Source organism: Mobula hypostoma, chromosome 5 (assembly GCF_963921235.1).
Source record: "Mobula hypostoma chromosome 5, sMobHyp1.1, whole genome shotgun sequence".
Classification (NCBI taxonomy): Eukaryota; Metazoa; Chordata; class Chondrichthyes; order Myliobatiformes; family Myliobatidae; genus Mobula; species Mobula hypostoma.
In genome coordinates, this window is record NC_086101.1 from 78,467,086 (window position 1) to 78,489,816 (window position 22,731).

The 22,731-nt window shown below is 42.4% G+C and overlaps 1 protein-coding gene across 2 annotated transcripts in view; it reads right to left on the bottom strand.

Moving 5' to 3' along the window:
- The window catches only part of lypd6 (LY6/PLAUR domain containing 6), a 292,378-nt gene that overhangs the window by 148,917 nt on the left and 120,730 nt on the right, over positions 1 to 22,731 (bottom strand). The window lies entirely within an intron of this gene.

The window sequence follows — 22,731 nt, forward strand, 5'->3', positions numbered from 1 at the left end:
ATGGCTAATTTATTATCCTTCTCAACCCCATTCTCCTGCCTTCTCCCCATAACCTTTCATGCACTGACTAACAAAGAGGTTATCAGCCTCTACCTTTACTACACCCAATGCCTGGCCTCCACAGCCACCTGTGGCAATGAATTCCACAGATTCACCACCTTCTGGCAGAAGAAATTCCTCCTCATCTCTGTTCCAAACACATGTCCCTCTTCTCTGAAGTGCTGCCCTCTGGTCCTCGACTCCCCCACCATAGGAAGCATCATGATTGAGTTTTACAGAGTTTGAACAATAAGAAACAAAGAACCATCACAAGATTTAATGTCTGTTTCTCTTCATTGAATGCCTCCCATTCCTCTTCTCATAGAAACCTGCAAAATCTTAAAGAAAACTGTCTTAGTATTACTTGCACTATCTATTCAATAGTCTTTTCTGGCAAATGACCCCAGTTATTATTGACTATGCACTGGATGTTTTATGTTTTCAATTTTCATGCAAAAATAGTTTTGCAATGCAAATTTGCACTTATTACCACCAAGACCTGGTGGCTTTCCTAGCAAAATGCCAAAAAAAACAAACCCTAACTTATGATGATCCCTCCCACAAGTACCCTCGAGGGAAAAGCAGGAGGTACATTTTTGTGTAGTCATGCAAATATGTGGCTTTTATTCATCTAGCCTTCCCTACAACCTCTGAAGTATGCTCAGCAGATTGAGAGGTTGGACAGGTTGTTTTCATGTCAACTCAGAGCTACGGCCACCCAGTTCTTAACAGTAGTGAACAAATTCCACTGTCTCCTGATACAGAAAGGAACGTAAATGCTCCAATGAGAATCAGAAATGCATCCTCTCCTTCAATACCATTATAAGTCACATGCTTAAGGCTTACAATAGTCTTCAATGTCGATCTAATTCCATAAGAACAGAAAAGTGTATTTGAAGTGAAGCTGTCATAAAGATAACTTAAAACATCCCTGAATAAAAACGCTGCTTCAGGAATGAAGGGTTCTTTACCGCATCTGAGCAAACACAGGAGACATGCAAAGCTATCCCTCCCACTTCAGCCAGGATCTACCTGCCGATTGCCTGCTCAATAGCAACTGCTGAACAATATGAGGTATTCCATGGGTTCAAAATGTGAAAGGTGAAAGTTCAGCTCTTGCCACTGCAAAGGTAACTCAGTCGTCAATTCCACAAATTACACATCCATTCATCCACTCTCCAACAAAGGTTAGTTTTTACACCAAAATAATACTATGGAATTACATGGTATAATGTTGCTGCTGTTATAGAACACTAACCAACATGATGAAAATAACAAACATAAGGAGTCTATGAAGATACTGATGTGCCAAGAGATTATATGCACTAAGTATGAAACGGCCAAATTTGAAATATACTGAGTAGTTACTATTCGTAGAGCCAATATTCCAGGACCATATTTATTCCATATTTCTGCCAGTGAACCAATCCTTCAAATTTCTGGAGCTAGAAAAGACAAAGGAATTCACTTCCATGTGGGATACTGCAGCATGACGTCATCAGATGGGAAAACCATACAGCTAGCCTCTTCACTGAGGGAACAGCCACAGGATTACTGGTTTTGTACTGAAGGGGTAAGGCTTTCATTACACCAAAGGTACAAACTACAAGCTTCAATTTTTATTAGGAGCTACAAACAAACTTGGGTACAATTAAAAACAGATCTAAATTGAAAGAAAAAGGTTCAAAACCAATTTATTTTTAAAGTACATATACAACCCTGAGACTCAATTTCTTGCAGGCATACACAGTAAACACAAGAATAACAATAAAATCAATGAGAGACCACACCCAATAGGGTGGACAAAAATCAATATGCAAAAGAAACAACAAACTATGCAAATACAAAAAGAAAAGAAATAATAATAAATAAGCAATAAATATTGAGAATATCAGATGAAGAGTCTGATATTCAGTGGTTAACAGATGTCCATGAGTCAGTCCTCAGAGGATCAGAGATGGAGAATGTTAGCAACTTAAAATTCCTAGGTGTTATTATTTTGGAGTGAGTACCTGTCATGGGCTCAGCTCTTAAGTACAATTATAGAGAAAGCACAGCAGCATCTCTGCTTCCTTAGGAGTTTGCAGACATCCAGAATGACATCTTAAACTTTGATAAACTGTACTGGAGAGTGTGTTGACTGGCTGGCATGGAAACACCAATGCCCTTGAACGGACAATCCTTCAGAAAGTAGTGTATAAGGTCCAGTCTATTATGGGTAAAGCCCTCCCAAACACTGAGCACATCTATATGAAACACTGTCACAGGAAAGCAGCATCCATCATCAAGGACCCCCACCACCAAGCACTGCCATCAGGAGGAAGGTACAAGAGCCTCAGGACTCACACCATCAGGTTCAAGAACAGTTATTACCCCTCAACCATCAGGTTCTTGAACCAAAGGGGACAACTTCACTCAACTTCACTTGCCCCATCATTGAGATGTTCCCACAACCAATGGACTCACTTTCAAGGACTCTTCATCTCATGTTCTTGATAGTTATTGCTTATTTATTTATTATTATTTCTTCTTTTTGTTTTTGCGCTCTTTGTTGTCTTCTGCACTCTGGTGGACACCCTCATTAGGCAGTCTCCCATCGATTCTGTTGTAGTTGTGATTCTGTAGATTTATTGAGAATGTCCACAAGAAAATGAATATGATGACATATAGGCACTTTGATAATAAAATTTACATTGAACTTTTGAATTTGAACTTTAATTTGCATCTCATTATCTTATTCTTTGCAGCACTTCTTATGAATAGCAAGAAATGGTTTGTGGTTAGAGACATGAGAACATAAAAGTAAAAACAATAATCCATTCAGCCTCTGATGTCTACTCTGCTATTTAATAAGGCTACAGCCAATTGACTTTCCTGTACTAAGCCCACATCCTGGACACCCTTAAATATTCATAAAATCTACTAACATCTGCCTTGCATATACGCAAGGACCAAATCCCTACAACCCTCTTGGTTGGTTTGTTCATTATGTGGCATGTTGTATGATGTAGATGATCATGGTCTTTCTGTGACCATGATTGCATTCTTGGCAATTTTTTCTACAGAAGTGGTTTGCCATTGCCTTCTTCTGGGCAGTGTCTTTACAAGACGGGTGACCCCAGACATAATCAATACTCTTCAGAGATTGTCTGCCTGATGTCAGTGGTCACATAACCAGGGCTTGTGATAAGCACCAGCTGCTCGTACAACCATCCACCACCTGGTCTCATGGCTTCATGTGACCCTGATCGGGGTGGGGAGAGGGGGCTAAGCAGGTGCTACACCTTACCCAGGGATGACCCGCAAGCGAGTGGTGGGAAGGAGCACGTTACACCTCCTTTGGTAGAGACGTATCTCCACCCTGCCACCCTCATCCTCTTGGTAAGAGAACGTCAAAGATTTACTACCTTTGATCTGGAGATATTTCTTATTCTCTCTGTCCTAATGGCTGATGTATTATTTTGAGACTGTGATCTCTAGTGTTAGACACTTCAGACAAGGAAGGGAAACATAATCCCTGCATCTGACCTCAGTTTATTCTGCAGGAAGATCAGAACATACAAAGACAGACTTAAACAATCAAACTCTGTTAAGGGGTTTGTCAGACTGTTCTATCCCTGACTTACTGCAACACCATTAACAGTGTTTAAAGTATTAGGGTACCGTACTGCGGTAGAGTGACTTCCGTATGTTAATCCTCTCATCAATGACAGCACTGCAGGGCATATTTAACCATACAAAGAACCATCCACAGCTTGCGTTCAATTAAGAACTACATGTCCTGGATCACCTGTTTTTAAGCCGTTTATCTGAGCCAAGAAGACTCTTCAAATTATTTTTTGTATTTGTTTAGTTCTGCACTCTGAATAGAATTATATCAGACTGACTGCAATATCTATTTGCATAAGAGATCATGCTTGTAAATTCTGCACCATTCACCTGTACTTTGCAAACTGAAGCATACAGTAACCGAAGGGAATGTTATTTGGGTGGCTTCAATATAGGTTTATGGGTTATAGTAATATTCTTCCAAAGACTGGCACTTTGCAAGCCAGGCACCTGGCATTTAGATAAGGAGATAAGGAATCTCCATAGCCCCAGAATCAGATTTATTATCAGACATATGTCTTAAAATTTGTTGTTTGCAACGGCAGTACAGTGCAATACATAAAAACTACTATACACAGCAATAAGAATATACAGTATATAAAAATAAATAGTGCAAAAAGAAAGTAATACAGTGAGACAGTGTACATGGGCCATCAGAAATCTGAAATGATGTGTGTGTAGCAGGTTCCCAGCCCAGGGTCCATGGACCCCTTGCTTAATCATATTGGTCCAAGGCATAAAAAAAAGATAGGGAACCCCACCTCTTCCCTGATGGTAGCAAGGATAAAAGGGCATTTCCTGAGCTTGTCCTGGATGGTGAGTATCCTTAATGAGGCATTGTAGGGAGGATAATGCCAAGGGTGGAGCTGGTCGAGTTTACAGCCCATTGCAGCCTTTTCCAGTTCTGTGCATTGGTCCCTCCATACCAGACGGTGACGCCAACAGTCAGAATGCTCGCCATGGTACATCTGTAGAAATTTGCTGGAGTCTTTGATAACATGTCTCCTGAGAAAGTGCACATTTCCCTTACGATTACATCTATGTGCTGAGCCCAGGTAAACACCTAGGAGTTTAAAGCTGCTGACTCCCTACCACCAGTTTCCCCAAAGCAGACTGGCACACGTTCACCCTCCTTCCCCCGCTTGAGGTCAGTTTTGCTGACATTGAGCAAGAGATTGTCTCTGCCGCACCACTCAGCCCAGGGGGACCCATCTCGCTCTGGTAAACTGACTTCTCAGCACCCATGATTCTTCCAACACAAAATAAGGGAAAGCTGGCAAGAAGTCCATTGGAATAGAGATAGAAAGGGCATACAGTGCCTGGGTGTTTCATCTGTAGATGAACTGAGGCAGAGGTGGAGTTAGGTAATATTTCAAATGTTTGGCAGTGCAGTCAGAACATACTGCTGTCTAGTGATAGGGAACAATAGAATAAGACAGATTAACAATGTTATGTTTTGAAACTCCAGAAACTAATGAAAAGAAATACACGGGCACCAGGATACTTTGTCTGCTTCATTGTTCTTTCCTTTAGTGAAGTGGTAACATATGACGTGGTGACGTAATGACACATGTCATTCACGTACTTCTTATAAATAGCCCATAATTAATTATGTAAACAAAGCATGTTTAGTAAAACAACATATTTACAATATTACTCAAACATTCCTGAAATATTCCTCTCGTCCCACTTTGACTTTTTACCTCTTCTCACCTGCTTATCACCTCCCCCTGTATCCCCTCCTCCTTTCCTCTCTCCCATGGTCACTCTCCTTTCCTATCAGATTCCTTCTTCTCCAGCCCTTTACCTTTCCCACCTACCTGTCTTCACCTATCACCTTCCAGCTAGCCTCCTTCCCCTCCCTCACTTCTCGAATGGTGAGCGACTGAGAATGGTTCCACAACAGGTCTGAGGGGTTGGCTGATTTGGTCCTGTTCATAAATAGCTTCTCCAGATGTACTGAACACAAAGTATCTGTGAATGTCTCAGTCTCCGTTTCTTACTTCCATGTTTTCATTTGAAAGGTAATGACTTAGCTCTAGATCCCATGAGGAATATCCCACAATAGAAGACATTTGAGACCTAACGTAAAACACCAGAAGTTATAAGATCCAATTCCGTTATGGTTTTCCCAGCTTGCAATACCTTTGCTAATAAACTTTGATTATAATAGACTATAAACTATAGTAATAAACTATATATATAAACTATAAAAATATATATGCTTTCCTACAGATATGCTAGAATTTCATTGTGAGTTTATTGCTAGGAACTTATGATATTCCCAGTTTTCTCAAAGTCCTCACCGACCGACATATGGAATACCATTTAAACTGTCACCACTGGAAAAGCGTGTGGCCTGGATCCTGGGGAGGCAGAACCACATTTGATAGTATCTCATTCCATCCAGTCGGTACTCTTAACCTGCAAAGTGCCTAGATGTACTGTGCACCAGATTCACACTTAGAAATGTTTGTATTAACTGGAAGGATCTGTTCTCTGTTTATAGTGAGGTCAAACATGCCCTGAGTGTAATGTAAACAATACAGGATTTTCTATCCATTTACTGACAACTCCAAGCAGTGAGTGAATGCTGCTCTCCACCTCATTCTGTGCAAGACAAGTCCAATGTCTGCAGTTTTCCCTAAAGCTTTGTACCCACATATTATAATGGTCCAAACACGCTTTTTAACCCAGTAATTGGATAGATAAATCTCCCTTTGCAACAAATAACAAAGGTTTAGTTGTACACATGTTAAGAGCCTTGTACTCAGCGCATACCGCAAAAACAGAGTGAAGGCATTACACATTGTAAAGACTCCCTTGTCAGGATGTTATTTGGTTATCCAGTACCTTAGTTCTGGTGGGGGGGGGGGAGGGAAGCACCTCTGGTAAAGGGGCTTATCGTGTCCAATCTGGGGCAGCTCCCTCACCTTTGATCCCCACTCGACGCTCAGCTCTCACCTGTGGCTCCAAGTATCTGTTTGCACTTGAAAGCAGCCACAACCCGGTACACCGCTTCAAGGGGGGGAGGGGTTGACTAAACCAGGTGAGGGTTGAGGGTTGGTGGTGGGATCATACCCCGGTAAGATAGGGACATGCTTGTCCTAGCATGCGGTCAGCTTTGGCAGACTGGGCAGATGAGATCTAACGACCAAGAAGTTGGTACTGGAACACTTCATGGAGGGCAAAGGGCATAACAAGGCATAGAAGATGTTATGGCCATCCACTGCAACCAGGGAAGACCCTAGTTTGTGACCCTTGATCATAGGACTGGACCCGGACTTCTGAGGCTGTGAGATTGGAACTGCCCCTGTGCAATGGCTTTTTCATTTTAAAAAATCTCCCACATAGGTTTTTGTCATCATCAGACACAAAGGACAACCACCATTTTGGTTCAATATTTTTTCTCTTATCTAATTGCACAGAGGTACTAAGCAACATTGAGACTGATCACATAAATAAAAGTTAAATCTATAGTTTCCTTCCTCTGACCTCCTTCATACTAATGCAATGAAAATAACTTGGCAGGGAACCAGGGTGCCAAACAAGAGCCTAACGCATCCACCTTTAACATTCACTGACATTACCACCGTTGAGTACACCATTGCCCACATTCTGCAGGTCATCATTGGCCAGAAACTCAACAGGAATAGCCGATACACTGTACATACACATAGTGGCCACTATATTAGATACCTCTTGTACCTGAAAAAGTGGCCAGTGAGTGTATATTCATGGTCTTCAGGGTTTAACATGTTGTGCGTTCAGAAATGCTCACCACCTCTGACCTCTCTCATTAACAAAGCATTTTTTCCCACAAAACTAATGCTGACTAAATGTTTTTGTCTCTTACACCATTCTCCATAAAGTTTAGAGACTGTTGTGCATGAAAACCTAGGAGATCAGTAGTTTCCGAAATACTCAAACCATCCCATCTGGCACCAAAAGTCATTCCATGATCAAAGTCACTTAGATCACATTTCTTATTGATTCTAAAGTTTGGTCTGAACAGTGGAACCTCTTGACCATGTCTGCATGCTTTTATGCATTATGTTGCTGCCGCATGATTGGCTGATTAGATATTTGCATTAACAAGCAGGTGTATTTAATAAAGTGGTCACTGATTGTATTAACGTATATATTTAGTGTACATTCAGGCTTGTTTTTACTATGTACAAGGCTCAAATCAGGAATGTGATGGAATACTCTCCACTTGCCTGGATGAGTGTAGATCCAACGATGCATTTGATACCATCCAGGATAAAGCAGCTCATTTGTTGTCGCCCTTCAACCCAGACATCCACCCTATCCACTACCGACCAACATGGCTCCAGTGGGTAACTACAAAATGGGCTGACATTACTGACCTAGGTTACACTGACATCACGGCCCAAACCTGAGACCCTCCGCCACCCAGGACAAGAACTGCAGGCCAATGAGATCTCCAACACCTGCACTTTATCCCTGGTCACCTGTCATTCTGAATGGAAATATACTACCATCCCTTTGTCATTATTAGACATGAATTTTCCTCCTTGGTGGCTTGCAGGTTTACTTATCAAAACAACCGCTCAGATTCAAGGTGACAATTCAGCTGTTGGAGATAGGCCTTGCCTAAAATTTGTGCATGTCTTAGATCGTCTAACAGTCTTCATTGTGTTGAGATTCTGAATTATGAAGTAAATATTGCTTCAGATTGATGTAGTTGACCTGAAATTCACCCTCCATTGCAGGTCTTAAATTACCCTGCTCCTGGATACAATCGTAACTTACATTTCTATCAACAAAAGACTCAAGAGGCTGCCAAATTATACCACTCTGAATTAATTGTTACTGCAGCACAGAAGTCAGTAAAGTATACATCGGAACAAATATTAGCCATTCAGCCTCTAGAGACTGGTCTGCTGTTCACATAAATGATGACTAATCTACAAGGTAAACATTGTCACACAAGCTTAAATGCCCTGACTAACAGATTTGTTGACGACAGTTTTAGCATAGTCAATTGCCTGTCAGCCTCAATGACTTTTGGAACAGGAGATACCAGTCCAGCAAGTGAAGAACTATGCTGTCACATAGAATGCAGTTGCAAGGAGGTCACGTTACATGATTAGTGTCCAAATGTCTAGACAATTGAAGGTTGGATTCCCAAGGCAGCTGGAAAGTTTGATTCATGTAAAAAAGTAAACTCAGAATGAAAAGCTTGAATTGTTACCATCAAATTATTTATCTTTTTATTTATTGAGATACAGCACAGAGTGGGCTCTTCCAGCCCTTCGAGTCGCGCCGCCAAGCAATCCCCAAATTTAATCCTAGCCTAATCACAGGACAGTTACAACAACCAATTAACCTACCATCTAGTAGGTATTGTGGGAGGAAACTGGAGCACCTGGAGGAAACCCATGCCGTCACAGGGAGAACGTACAAACTCCTTACAGACAGTGGCAGGAAATGAACCCGGGTCGCTGGTACTGTAAAGTGCTGTGCTTTATGCTAACGTGCCAATACTTATTCATTAAAAAAAGCTATTTTGTTCTCTAATTTTTTTTTCCAATTAGGTGAAGAATCAAATGCACCAGCTTAGATGGAATGGCTTACGTGTGACTCAGGACCCATCGGTTTAGCTGATAATTACATAATTACATGGAATGGTTTACGTGTGACTCATCTGTTTAGCTGATAATTCCATTCCTCCCACAGTTGCTGATTGATCCACTGAGTTCCTCCAGCGGTAATTTGTTGCTCCGCCAATATACTTGTTTATTAACAAGTTAGTTCAAATAACAATTAATGATGCAAAAATAATTCATTCTGATTTTCAATTTAAAATATTCAGACTTCAACCACCAAAAACTGTGTTCTGTGATTGCCCAGAAAAGATTTAACTTTAGTGTGGTGGTAACCCGAAAACAAACCAAACCAAACCACAGAGAGACTGAGCAAAGGACTCGACACTGTATGACACGCTTCCAAATAAACAAGTTCCAAGTCAAAAAGTACATTCAATCCTTTATTACAAAACCAGCAAATACAAATGATCTTGTACAGCAATATTAGAAATTAGCGTACCTAAATCAGAGATATAGCAAAACAGCGGAATAAGAGTAATTAGCGGTCACCAAGAAAAATCATCCTCGGCTCACTCCCCCTCAACTAAACTAATGAGGACAGACTATGAATATGTGACTATACCCATTTGCTTCTACCACGCTCCAGCCCATGTAACAAATTATTGTAACTCATATTAAATATGCAACACAAAATACACTACAGACAGAAAATAGATACATGGCTCCTACGTATAATGCTATGCTCCCATTTCTCAGATTAACCACTGGTATTGGATTAAATAGGAATGCAGGAAATTAGATGTAGAAAAAGCTACAAGGAATCAGTAGAGGAGTTATTGAATCAAGAGTCTGCACAATCCAAGTGGTGTTCTTCTGTTGAGAGACTGCGGATTGTTTAATTAATCAGTGTGAATTTCTCTACATAACCTGAACCTAAAGCTACCCTGTCAAGCATCTTCGCTCCATCCCTCACAAAAGGCAGTATCCTCTGGTGTCTGCGCATTTCAATTTGACTTCCCATGCCAGTCCATGGCCTCCTCAACCACCTTAACGAGGCCAAGCTCAGGCTGGAGGAGCAACACCTTATATTCTGTATGGGTAGCTTCCAACTGATGGCATGAAAGTTTCTCCCCCCTCCCTCCTCTTTTTTTTCCTTTCCCCATTCTGGTTTACTTCTCACACCTTCTCTTCTCATTACCCCATTATCTCCCTCTAGCTCCCCCCCCCCTTCCACTTCTTCAATGGTCCACTCTCCTCTCCTATGAGTTCCTTCTTCTACAATCCTTTATCTCTTCCACCTATCTTTTCTCAGTTTCTTACCTCTTCACCCGCCCCCTCACCCACGCACCTTCATCCTCACCTGGTCTGCCATTCACCTGTCAGCTTGTACGCCTTCCCTTGGTGTCAGCATCTTTTTCTGGCTACCGCCCTCTTCCTTTCCAGATACTGCCCGGCTTGCTGAGTAACTCCAGCATCTTGTGTATGCTGCTTGTAGACAGTGGACAGGTTCTGATATGTCAGGTGGTGAGGACACATATAGCTTCTCGCCAGCACAGGCTGCCACAGTACTTATGTCACCATCATCATGATATGACATGTCGTATGACGTGGGCGATCACAGTCTTTCCATGACCATGACTGCTCTTGGCAAATTTTTCAACAGAGGTGGCTTGCCATTACTTTCTTCTGGGCAGTGTCTTTACAAGACGGGTGACCCCAACCATTATCAATACTCTTCAGAGATTGTCTGTCTGGCATCAGTGGTTGCATAACCAGGACTTGTGATGTGCACCAGCCGCTCGTACAATCATCCACCACCTGCTCCCATGGCTTCATGTGACCCTGATGAGAGGGGGTGGACGGGGGGCTAAACAGCTGCTACATCTGGCCCAAGGGTGACCTGCAGGCTAGCGGAGGGAAGCAGCGCTAACAACTCCTTTGGTAGAGAAGCATTTCTACCCTGCCACTCCAGTATTTATGTGGCTTGTCAAATTGCATTTCTGGTCAACAACGAGGCTTCTTGCCAGAGGAGGGTGGTTGTGGGGACCCAGTAATGGTAATGACATTGAATGTCAAGGATAGGTGGACAGACCCTTGCCGGAAATTGACAATGCTTTCTTGTTAAACAGTCAAACAATTTCTATTTAGCCAGTTTCAGAACACATTTTAAACCAGAAACCAATTGATTCAAACAGATGGCTTCACATTAAAACTATTCAAACAAAGTGTGATAAATGTGCTTTTTGTTCTGTCTACAAACTCCAGATTATGGGTTATGACATAATTACATCATTGATTTAAAATGCTACATGAAACAAAAGTTACAAAAAAAATTCTAACAGAATAATATTTTGGTAAAGACCGTAACAGTTCCACCCAACAGACACAAAGAGCACACTGATGACCACATTCCAGCTCTGAAGCCCCGCAAGAGGAGAAAAGTCAGGCCACAATATAAATCTTGAGTTTGCTGGGGCTCACGTACTCACTTTGTCTTTTGAAGACAGGCACTTGTACTTTTGCCAGCTCGATGATTAATCAATTCAACCAATAATCTCCAGCTTTTAGAGTTCTTATGCATTTTCACAAAATATATCTCAGTACTTAGGAAACAGAAGAGCAACTGTTAACATTGCAATCCAGGGACCTGTCCCAATGATTCAAGGTCATGAGCTGAAACTCCACCATCGCAGCTGAAGAGCTTAAATTTGTCTAAATAAGCTTATTAATGCAACCTGATAAATAACTGTCTAATGACGCAAGACTAGCCTACCAGCCATCAAGGACATAAACACAGAAAGATGCCAGAAAAAGGCCAGCAATATCATAAAGGATGCAACACCCACCCTGCTCCTGGACTGTTTGTCCCACTGCCATCAGGGAGGAGGCTGTGTAGCGTCTAGACCAGTACCTCCAGGCTCAGAAATAGTTACTTCCCCCAGGCCGCCAAGCTGATCAACATCTCCACCCATTAACCCAACCCACCACCACTACTTTATCACTTCTTGTCAAGCGTCACCTCACATGCAGACACTCCTGTGCCTAGCATCACTCCATGTATATACTATCAGTCTATGTATATAAGCGAATCTTACACATTTATATTCATTTTGTTTTCATGCTGCATCAGATCCAGAGTAACAATCATTTTGTTCTCCTTTACATCGTGTACTGAAGAATGACAATAAACAATTTTGAATAAGGGTTAATAATGATCTAGTTCAATCTGAAACCAGTGTCCTAAATCTAAACAAAATGAAGCACAATCACTCATGGCCTAAACTGACTCGTGACTAAGATTTAACGGACCAATACACAGTTCACAGAAAACATGTGTCTCGCCAAAGCACAAAAAGTCTGCAGAGCTCCAGGCACAGCCAACAAGAGACTTGGATCAAAACAAAAGGATACCAAAAATAGCAATAAGATTGGGAACGTTTCATACTTCAGTAGAAGGAAAGTACATTCATCCAGGTGAGGCAGCAATTCACTTGAGAATCTGCTGGGGCCGTCTACTGTGCTCGGTCCTCCCAATGTGGCCTCCTCTACATTGGTGAGACCCGTCATAAATTGGGGGACCGCTTTATCAAGCTCCTCCGCTCCATCTGCCTGCCACAAGCAGGATTTCCCAGTGGCCAAATGATTTAATTATTATTATGATTATGAGGACACGCAGTCCCCTTTTATTGTCATTTAGTAATACATGCATGAAGAAATGATAAAAATGTTTTTCCAGAATGATATCACGAAAACACATGACAAACTGACTTAAAAACTAACAAAAACCGCATAATTGTAACATATAGTTACAACAGTGCAAAGCAATACCATAATTTGATAAGAACAGACCATGGCACAGTAAAAATCTCAAAGTCACTTGGAAGTCTCATCATCTCACGCAGACGGTAAACCTCCAGCGCCGCCAGCTTGCCGATGCAGCATTCCAGAAGCATCTGACCACAGTCCGACTCCGAGTCCGCCCGAAAAACTCCGAGCCTCCAACCACCTATTTGACACCGAGCACTGAGCACCACCTCTGCCGAGTGTTTCGACCCCGGCCCCGGTAACAGGCGATACGCAAAGCCAAGGATTTGGGGCCTTCCCTTCTGGAGATTCTCGATTGCACAGTAACAGCGGCTGCGAAGCAGGCATTTCAGAAGTTTCACCAGACGTTCCTCCGTGCTCTCACATCTGTCTCCATCAAATCAGGATTGATGCACGACCCCCTAGTTACACATATCGATATTCATTTAGAATGGCCACGCGTGCTGCATCACGCCGCCATCTTCTCCTCCCTCCTTTTCTATTCCCATTCCGATTCCCTAATTTCAATTCCCATTCCCTTTCCAACATTTTGATCCATGGTCTCCTCTTTTGTCACAATGACACCACCTCAGGGTGGAGGAGCAACATCTTATATTCCATCTGGGCAGCCCCCAACGTGGTGGTATGAATATCGATTTCTCCTTCCAATAAACAAATCACACCCCCTCCCTTTCCTCTATTCCCCACTCTGACCTTTTACCTCTTCTCACCTGCCTGTTACTTCCCCCGGGTCCCCTCCTCCTTCCTTTTCTCCTATGGTCCACTCTCCTCTCATATCAGATTTCTTCCTCTCCAGCCCTTGACCTTTCCCACCCACCTGGCTTCACCTATCACTTTCCAGCTAGCCTCCTTCCCTTCCCCCTCACCTTTTTGTGCAAGTTTCCCCTTCCTTCCCAGTCCTGAAGAAGAGTCCATGGATGCTGCCTGATCTGCTGAGTTCCTCCACCATTTTGTGCGTGTTGCTAACTTTTAAAAGGAAAGGTAAAGTACAAAAGAGTCATGAAGCAAATAAAACAGACTGTAAAAACACTGATAAATAAATAAAAATAAATATATTGGCATTAATTCATTTGGGTCCCTAAAAAACATGAACAGGATATATTGGGGATAAAGGAAATAACAAACACATATTTTGTGATGGTTTTCATACGCAGACGCTGAAAACCTCCCAGAAATAGTGCAAGATGTCTAAAGCACATCAGGAGCTTAAAGGACCAGAAGTTCGAAGATCTTTCGTCAGAAATGGGAAGGAGACAAGGAGAACAAAGCAAAAGAGATGTCACATCGGGTTACAGAGTAGACTCACCAACAGGATTTCTGTCTGTGTCTCTTTCTTCACCTTGCCTCCTGCCTAATTCTAATGAAGAGTCACTGATCTGAAATATTAGCTTTGTTACTCTTCCAACAGGTGAACTGGTGAGTATTTCTGCCATTCTCTGAGTTTATTAAGGAGACCTTTTCAGGTGTCCCCCGCTTTTCGAACATTCGTTTTACGAAACCTCACATTTACGAAAGACCTACATTAGTACCCTGTTTTCGCTTTCAGAAGATGTTTTCACTGTTACAAAAAAAAATCAGCGTGCGATAAAAAAATCAGCGCGCAATAAAAGGCAGCGCGCACCCCGAGCAGCCGCTCTCCCATGGATTCTTGCCGGCATTGCTTAAACACAATGCATTGAGCAGCCGTTAGCAAGATGAGATGACACCCCCGTGTCCCACCACCCCAACCCCCGAGCCCCGGACAGATACTGTACCGATTCACGGAGAATGCAGGGGTAGCCGGGAGGCACACAGCACATCTTTAAGAAAAAAGCCGAAATAAACATGCTAATCAATTAGGTGCCACCTAGCACGTAATTGTCGGCCCAGATCAGTGCCGATGCAATCGGCAATTGCCTCTGATCTGCGCCGACATTTACGTGCTGGACAGCACGTAATTAATTAGCATGTTTATTTTGGCTTTTTTCTTAAAGATGTGCTGTGTGCCTCCCGGCTACCGCTGCGTTCTTCGCGGTAATGTATCCGGTCGGCAGCCCGGAGGGTGGGGGCCACTGCACCACCCCAACCTGTGACGACTCAGTCTAACACACCATCATCAGTGTGCTCTGCGCTGTCTTCTCGATTCCTGTAAGTGATACTACACTGTATATACATTATTTCTACTTTATATCGGCTGTGTATTTTTACGTGTTATTTGGTAGATTTGGCAGCTTCATAGATTAAAGGTTACTGGAGAGAGTGTTTATGCCAACAGCGCTTGCGTGAGATTTTCTGTCGAGAGCGCTTGCGTGAGATTTTCACTACGGAGATCTGTGCAGGCAATCGTTGTAGAGAAGTATTTCTACTTTATATAGGCTGTGTATTTATCATACCATTCCTGCTTTTACTATATGTTACTGTTATTTTAGGTTTTATGTGTTATTTGGCATGATTTGGTAGGTTATTTTTGGGCCCGCGAATGCTCACAAAATTTTCCCATATAAATAAGTGGTAATTGCTTCTTCGCTTTATGACATTTCGGCTTACGAACCGTTTGATAGGAATGCTCTACCTTCAGATGGCGGGGGAAACCTGTACTGTATGTCCTTATGCAGAAATCACTGACGGTTGGTGTCTAGGTACAACTGCAAATCAGGGAACTCTCAATACGTTGGGCCTTACAACAAGGTAAAAGACAGGCTTTAGTAGGTCTGTGTCTTGAATATCAAGTATGGCTCTTGTCTCCTCGTTACCTCTGCCAGACTAATAATCTTCCTCTCCCCTCCCCTTTCAATATTCTGAAGAGACCTTTCCCTTCATCACTCAGTTTCACTTCTCCACATTCATGAACCACACCCATTTCACATATTTTCCGCTGCAATTGCAGAAGATTCAACACTTGCCTTTTTAACTCATCCTTTCCTATCAACTGAAGGAGCGATTCCCTTGCAGTTTGGAGCTCATGACCTGTTCTACAGTGAAGAGCAGAAACACAATTTGGGGGGCTATTTTGCAGAATACCACAGGGGTGACCCTGAATGTCCAGTTGCCTGTCACTTTAATTCTCTATCCTATTCCCACTCTCACTTCTGTATCTTTGGCCTCCTACACTGTTCCAATGAAGCTCAATACAAACTGAAGGAACAACATTTCATCCATCTAACAATGGAACACATGAAATTCAGTGCTGAATTCAATAATCAAGTTAATTCACATCAAGTTTATTGTCATTTAACTATATAAATGTACACAATGTATTTAACTATATAATACATATCGAAAAGACATAACGTTTCTCCGAACCAAGGTGTAAAACACCCATTAACACACGAAAACTTATGAATGTAAGGATAAAATCTACAGATGAATCACTAAGTTAAATTGCATTAATATTAAATACTGTAAGGTACAGAAGAGATTAACCAGTGATACTTTGAATACGATGCAGCCAGGAGTTCAAAAGCCTAATGGCCTGAGGGAAGAAACTGTTTCCTATCCTGACCGTTCTTGTTTTATGCATCGTAGTCTCCTGCCTGATGGTAGAAAGTCGAAGATGATGCTGGATGGAGGGGTGGGATCCTTGATAATACTAAGGACCCTGCAAACACAGCGCTCCTGATAAATGTCCCCAGTGGATGGTAGGGCGTCCCCTATAATCCTCTCAGCTGTTCTCACTGTCCTTTGTCGGGACTTCTGGTTCGATGCTCAGCTGCTCCCATATCAGATAGAGATGCAACTTGTCGGGACACTCTCAATGGTGATCATGTAAAATGCAATTAAGGTGGGGAAGGAGGAGGAGCCTTGCCTCAGTCTTCTTAGGAAGTGGAGATGCTGCTGTGCCTTCTTGTCCAGGGAGCTGATATTAAGAGATCAGGTGAGGTTATCCATGATGTGAATTCCCAGAAACTTGCTGCACTTAACTCTCTCTATGGAGAAGGCAACGTCAGATATCGGGCTTCTCTGTTTGTGCAAGTATTGTCCACTTCTGTTGCATAGTAACTTTAGTTCATTTAATTTCGCCACAGTTGCTTCCTGTCCTCTGAAATACTTCCAATATTCAGATTTCTAACATCTACTTTGATTTGGATCTCAGTTCCAGCATTGCTTATTGTTTCTTTCTTCTCTCCTGCTTCAATTCTCCTCCCTCCATTTACAGTTATAGACAGGGTAAGAGCCACCACAATGGTTACACCTACTCAGCCATGCCCTCATCAATCCACCTGTAGTGAATCTATCCATGACAGAGTTAGTTGAATAACATACATAACTGTGCAAAAATCTCCTAGGCACATACCTTCTATATACATAGCTAAGATGTGTAAGGCTTTTTGCACAGTACTGCATTTGTCACCGAGAACAAGAGCGGACGGTGAACAGGTCTGCCTGCTTTTCACTAGTCACCCGATCCCCTCCCATTCCCCTTCTCCAACTCACTAGCTGCTGCCAGAGGAAGATGCAGGAGTCTTGGGTCTTGGGCAAGGTTTGACTGACGCTGCTTGTGGATTGGACTCATTTCCAGAGAACTCTGCAGTCCTGTGAGTCTTTGAAGCAGAGAGTGAATTTGTCAATCTGGCAGGAGAAAGAGATACTGGGAATGGTGAAGGTGGGGTGCCATGAGGAGGGGTGTAGGAAGAAATGCCTGGGGGGCATGGGGGCATGGTGAGGTTCTGGTACAGACACACCCAGCCCTGAGACACCAGGCAAGGTCATTTGTTTCCAAACAATTGGTTTATTGATCATTGCAGAATGTCTCTCTGGCGCATCCTGCTCCCTTCCCTCTTCCTTCTCCTTTTTCCGACCATGATTCCCCTCTCCCTATCTCCTTCCCACTCTCAGTCCACAATAGAGACCCATATCAGAATAAGGTTTATCACCTATGTAAAGAAATGTTGTTTTTTTTAATCAGCAGTACAGTGCAATACATAAAATTACTACATTACTGTGCTAAACTCTTAGGCACTCTAGCTATACATATGGCTTAAGACATTTGTACAGTAAAACATATCATAGCACAGTACAGGCCCTTAGGCCAATGCTACGCAGACCTTTTAACCTACTCCAAGATGAAGCTAGACCTTCACTCACACATAGCTCTCAATGTTTCTGTTATCCCAGGTGTCTATCCAAGAGTCTCTTAAACGTCCCTGACGTATCTGCCTCGACCATCACCCGTGGCAGCACGCTCCACGCACCCACCCATCTCGGTGTAAAGAACGTACCTCTGGCATCCCTCCCCATATTTTCCTCCAATTGTGAAGGATGCATTAAGACAAGGGTTAAAGACAATGTCCAGGCTATCATACTCTGGGGCAGTTGTAGTCAAGTGGGACCACTGGAGACACCTCTGCTTACTACAGATCAGATAGGATGAGGTGACTGTGGCAGTGTGTGCTCAAGCCAGACGAGTGAGGCCTCTGTAGTGAGACTTTTCCAGAAAACTCTTCCCTTAGGCGTCCCTTTACACAATAGGGAGTGCCAGGGACAGAACAACAGAAGGATGTGAAACACACCCAACAACGAAGGGACAATTGTCTTTACTAAATTGAAAATCATCGGTTGTCAGCTTGAAGTTTCGAGTGACTTTTAACACCTCTATTGTGACTGGCGACTGATCTTGCAAGCAAGGAATTATAATATACAATTTAACAAATGGTCAACATCCATAAATGATAAGCCAATTCTATATATTAAAAAAATCACAGTTTTCTGTTCAGACCAGAACAGTGTGAGTGACAGGGGCCCATGCTGTTCTCCTTGTGCACAAGTAAAACAAAAAGGAATGCTCAAGTTATGAGTGTGTGTGTGTGTTGTGGGCGTAGTTGTTTTATTTTATTTTGTTATTGGTGCTAACATAATCACCTTAACATTATGCAATCTTGTATCTGTCATTTCACTCTGGGAAAAAGTCTCTAGTTCTCCACTCCAGCGATGCCTTTTACCATCTTATATTACCAAGTCACCTCTCATCCTCATTCACTCCACAAAGAGAAAAGCCTTAGCTCACTCCACCTATCTTCTCGGGCTGAGTGGTATGCAATGTTCATGGAGAAGAGGCTTGCCTTCACAGTGAAGATCTCTCCCTCTAGTTCTGAGGCACTGCAGTTCTGCTGACAGGGATCCTTCGGAATGGATTTGGTCGGAAATATCCAGGCATCATGTCGGCAGCCGGAAACATTTACACTCAACTATAGTCATGGCCTTCCGCGAGTCAGCGTTTCCCTCACTCTCCCAGAGAAGCATGAGGAGGAGATCAAATGTTCCAAATTTTGCAGAGGTACATGAACACATTCTTACTGTAAGAGGTCAAGCTTGCATGTTGTCCATAACCTCAGGATACTTTATTTGGATGATTATAAGGGGACCTTGGGCACATAGCCACCTCCCTCCCACGCCACCTTGCACAGTCTGCAAAGCTACCATTGCCTTCAAAGCAAGAGGATCAATCCCAGTTCAATGAAGAGCACAGTAGTGGACTTGCTAGGATTATCCACTTGCAGTGACCATATTAATGCTAGAAGTTCAGGCCTTCCCCGACTTCACAAGTTGCCTCACACCAGTCTAAATTTGTAGCAGATGCATCAGACTTCCAGCCTGTTTCAACAGCGCATTAAAAGGGAAATTATTAAGATCACTTTTCAATGTTTTTAATTTTAGGGGAAATAAAGTTAATTCTTATCGCGCCCCTCATTACAGTTGCTTGTGTAACTTTGTTCTGCACAACATCTTCTACTGCATCAGCGTAGGCTGAGTCAGGAGCAACTTTAAACTGCAGTGGCTTCAGCTGTTGAATGGACAATACTGGGAATCCTTATCACCAATATGCATAAGCAGCCACGCTTAGTCAGAAATCACAGGAAAAACATAGCAAGTTGGGCAGCATGTAGAGAAAGAAATGGGTTCTTTATCCCCAGTGAGTCAACAAATTTAAAGCCCTTACCCATCTCATTTTGGGAGATCCATCACTGGAAGGGCTATCTCTACTCAGGGCAAAATTCACTGCCGCTTTCTAAGGGAACTAGCAATAAAGGTTAAATGAAGAACTGTCAGTAATACCCTCAAAGAAAATACTTCAATAGACAGGGATTTTTGCGCACAGACTTTCTTTGTTATCCTTTAATCTCATCAAGGATTTAGTTATATGCCAAAACAGATAGTCTTTTTAACTGAACGGTTTACAATAGTCTTGAATACATCCTGTAAAATAGTTAGATTTGTAAAATAATTAAACAATGAAAAGGACCAGAGAGAAATAGAAATCCTACAGGATTTTTGTCTGAGTATCCAGGTGCATGTTATTAGAGTGGTTTATTCTTCCATCTGTGAATGTTGCTTTCATCTTCGAAAGTGGAAATATTTACATTATGAATTTCAATGGAGCACAGATTCAAACCAACCATTTGTGTAAAAATTATCTGGATTATTTTTAATGGAGGGTACAATCCTATTGCAAGATTAGTGAAAACATTCAAATGTTGAAGCTAAATTGTGGTGGCAGGAATGCAAGAACAAAGATATTAAAATATAATAACATGGAAATATAGTTATTTAAAAGAGAACAAAGAATATTTATTTTTCACTTGAGGTTTCAGCTAAAAAAAAACATCAAGAGGGCATCTTAAATGGTCAAATTTGCATCATTCCTTCACTCTGATTCCTTCTCCCATTGAAGAGGAGTCTATGTAGCATCCACACCAGGAACACCACACACCATAACAGTTACTTTCCCCAAGCGGTAAGAAAGATCAACACCACCACCCACTAACCCACCACAACTATTATTTCCCATCAGTCACCTTATGTAATTTCATGGACATGCAATTAATCTATTTATATAAGCTATTGTATATTGTGTTCTTTATTATTATTATTATATTCTTTATCGTTCACACTTTTCTGGAATGACTATATTTTGTTCTCCTTTACACTTGTAAACAGCAAATGACGTCAAAAAGTCCTGAATCTTGAGATCTTGAAATTTGAAACAACTTGTCATTCCCAAGGAGCAATATTTAAAGAGGTATTGACCCTAGTGCAATACACAGAAAATGCTGGAGGAACTCAGCATCCATGGAAATGAACAAACAGCCAACGTATTGGGCCGAGACCCTTCTTCAGGACTGCAAAGGAAGGGGGAAGATGCCAGAATAAAAGGTGGGAGGGAGGGAAAGGAGGATACCTGGAAGATGATATTTGGCCCACAAAGCTGCGCCGAACATGTACTTACTTTAGAAATTACTTAGGGTTACCCATAGACCTCTATTTTCTAAGCTCCAAGTACCTATCCAGGAGTCTTTTATACGACCCTATCGTATCTGCCTCCAGCACCGTCGCTGGCAGCCCATTCCATGCACTCACCACTCTCTGCGTAAAAAATTTACCCCGACATCTCCTCTGTACTTACCTCCAAGCACCTTAAAACTGTGCCCTCTTGCATTAGCCATTTCAGCCCTGGTAAAAAGCCTCTGACTATCCACACAATCAATACCTCTCATCATCTTATACACATCTATCAGGTCACCTCTTATCCTCCGTCGCTCTAAGAAGAAAAGGCTGAGTTCACTCAACCTGTTCTCAAAAGACATACTCCCCAATCCAGGCAACATCCTTGTAAATCTCCTCTGCACCCTTTCTATGGTTTCCACATCCTTCCTGTAGTGAAGTGACCAAAACTGAGCACAGTACTCCAAGTTGGGTCTGACCAGGGTCCTATATAGCTGCAACATTACCTCTCGGCTCTTAAACTCAATCCCACGATTGATGAAGGCCAATGCTCTGTGGCAGTCTTAACCACAGAGTCCACCTGTGCTGCAGCTTTGAGTGTCCAATGGACTCGAACCCCAAGATCCCTCTGATCCTCCACATTGCCAAGGGTCTTACCATTAATACTATATTCTGCCATCATATTTGACCTACCAAAATGAACCACTTCACACTTATCTGGGTTGAACTCCATCTGCCACTTCTCAGCCCAGTTTTGCATCCTATCAATGTCCCGCTGTACCTCTGACAACCCTCCACACTATCCACAACACCCCCAAACTTTGTGTCATCAGCAAATTTACTAACCCATCCCTCCACTTCTTCATCCAGGTCATTTATAAAAATCACAAAGAGTAAGGGTCCCAGAACAGATCCCTGAGGCACACCACTGGTCACCAACCTCCATGCAGAATATGAACCATCTACAACTACTCTTTGCCTTCTGTGGGCAAGCCAGTTCTGGATCCACAAAGCAAGATTCCCTTGGATCCCATGCCTCCTTACTTTCTCAATAAGCCTTGCATGGGGTACCTTATCAAATGCTTTGCTGAAATCCATATACACTATATCTACTGCTCTACCTTCAATGTGTTTAGTCACATCCACAAAAAAATTCAATCAGGCTCATAAGGCACGACCTGCCTTTGACAAAGCCATGCTGACTATTCCTAATCATATTATGCCTCTCCAAATGTTCATAAATTCTGCCTCTCAGGATCTTTTCCATCAACTTACCAACCACTGACGTAAAACTCACTGGTTTATAATTTCCTGGGCTATTTCTACTCCCTTTCTTGAATAAGGGAACAACATCTCCAACCCTCGAATCTTCCAGAACCTCTCCTGTCCTCATTGATGATGCAAAGATCATTGCCAGAAGCTCAACAATCACTTCCCTCACCTCCTACAGTAGCCTGGGGTACATCTTGTCCGGTCCCAGTGACTA